The sequence below is a fragment of the Heteronotia binoei genome, chromosome 19 (genome assembly GCF_032191835.1).
Source record: "Heteronotia binoei isolate CCM8104 ecotype False Entrance Well chromosome 19, APGP_CSIRO_Hbin_v1, whole genome shotgun sequence".
NCBI classification, from domain to species: Eukaryota; Metazoa; Chordata; class Lepidosauria; order Squamata; family Gekkonidae; genus Heteronotia; species Heteronotia binoei.
Genome location: NC_083241.1, coordinates 5,276,646 through 5,279,136, shown reverse-complemented (window position 1 = coordinate 5,279,136; position 2,491 = coordinate 5,276,646).

Genomic DNA, 2,491 nt, shown 5'->3' with positions numbered 1-2,491 from the left:
ATGCTAAGGAAGTTTGGATGCCCCTGCTGTAGACACTTTTTACTAGCCGAATCTTCTTGTCAGCTGGTCGTTTGTGGCATGCAGACGGCCTACAAGAACCAAGCCTCTTTCCAGCATAGGAACACTTCCTACTGGGTCACCAATTCCTATTTGCCACAGGTGACCAGAAATGCATCTCGCCATGAGCCTTTGTAAAGACCTAAGTCAGAGGTGTCAAACTAATGCCCCCTACATGGGGCTGCCCTTGTGCTGAACCCGGAAGCTGCAGAACGTGGCCGCCCGGCTGTTATTGGGGCTCCCCAGGTGGGAGCACATTCAGCCAGGACTGCGGGAACTGCGCTGGCTGCCAATAGTATACAGATTTGTTACAAGGTGTTGGTTATTACCTTTAAAGCCCTATATAGCCTAGGACCTGCCTACCTTAGGGACTGCCTCTCCCCATATGTTCCCCAGAGAGTACTTAGATCGGGATCACAAAATCTATTAGTAATCCCCGGGGCCAAAGGAGGCCCGATTGAAATCTACCAAAGACAGGGCCTTCTCAATTGTAGCCCCCTGCTGGTGGAACCAACTGCCAGATGAAGACTTTGCGCAGTTCCGCAGGGCCTGCAAGACTGTCCTCTTCCGGCTGGCATGCAATTGACCTGGCACCCGGTATTTAAGAGAAGTGGAAGAAGGCCGTCGCCACCGGAATAGCACCAACTCAATATTCTGCTTTAATCATTGCATATCTATTTTATTACTGAATGTGTAATTTTAATACTTATTAATTTGTTTGTGGGATTTTATGTTGTGAGCTGCCCTGAGCCTGCTTCGGCAGGGATGGCGGGATATAAAATAAATAAATAAATAAAAATTTAGGGTGCGATCACACCAGAGAGTAGGCACACCATTAGCCCAGCTCTGAAAAAGCCAGTTCTCTTTTATCCATGCCTCGGCATTCACACAGCTCCCACCCTGCTGCTGGGAGAGGCACTGGCCGCACATACGGAAGAGGAGCTTTCAGACAGCTCATGCGCATGCTGGGGGGGGGGGTGGTGCACTCAGCCATTCAGACAGCTGGGAAACGCGCCCTCTATACAATTTAGAGGTTTGCTACCTGGAAGTTCCCAGTAGCTTTTAAATCCGGTTCCAGCCCATCCTGAGACAAGACAGGTAGAGGCAGATGCACTCGTGTGAATAATCACATTAAATCTAGATGGAAGGCGTGGCGAGGTCGGGCCAAATCGCTCATGTGACTGCACCCTTATTCGTTAGGAGGGCTGGATCTGACTTAAATGTCATTTTGTCAGGCTAGCCCATATGTGCCAGGAAATTTATTTATTTATTTATTTTGATTTGATTTGATTTATATCCCGCCCTACCCCACCGAAGCGGGCTCAGGGCGGCTCACAGCATAAAAGTTCTAACAATAAAATTCAAAATTAAAATACAATAACATTAAAATACAGAAAATACAATAGCGGCTTAAATAATTAAAACATTAATATCAATACATCAATCCAACAGTGTGCTGTCTATAGACTTCCTTCAGTATTTTGGTGCCGGTCAGTTATAAGCCAACCGGAAGAGGACTGTCTTACAGGCCCTGCGGAACTGTCCAATATCCCGCAGGGCCCTGACCTCTTCCGGTAACTGGTTCCACCAGCAAGGGGCTGTGACTGAGAAGGCCCTGTCCCTGGTTGACTTCAAGCGGGCCTCCTTTGGCCCGGGGATTACGAGCAGATTTTGAGAGCCGGATCGCAGTACTCTCTGGGGGACAAGTACCAGAGATATTTTACCACTGGCTGTGACCCATGTCCCTTCTCATCAGAGCCTGAGGCCAAGCCAATTTGGTGTAGCGGTTAAGAGCAGTGGACTCTAACCTGGGAGAACTGGGTTTGATTCCCCACTCCTCCACATGCAGCTGCTGGCGTGACCTTGGGTCAGCCACAGTTCTCCGAGAGTTGTTCTCTCAAGAGCAGATCTCTCCGAGCTCTCTAAACCCCACCTGCCTCACAGGTTGTCTGTTGTGGGGAGGGGAAGGGAATAGAATTGCCAATCCCCAAGTGGGGGCAGGGGATCTCCTGGTTTCGAGGCCCTCCCCCCGCATCAGGGTCATCACAAAGCAGTGTGGGGGGAGGGAAATGACTGCTGGGCAACTTCATTGTTCCCTATGAAGACCGATTCCCATAGGGTATAATGGAGAATTGATCCACGGGTATCTGGAGGCTGTTATTTGAGGTAGAGGCCCCACATTTGCAGCATAGCTTCTGATTACTCTCCTCAAAACACCCTCCAAGTTTCAAAAAGGTTGGACCTGGGGGTCCAATTCTATGAACCCCAAAAGAAGGCACCCCTCTCCTTCATTATTTCCAGTGGAGGGAAAGCATTTTTAAAAGTGTGTGGTCCCTTTAAATGCGATGGCCAGAACTCCCCTCAGAGTTCAATGATGCTTGTCACAACCTTGCCCTTGGCTCCTCCCCCAATGTCTCCTAGCTCCACCCCCAAA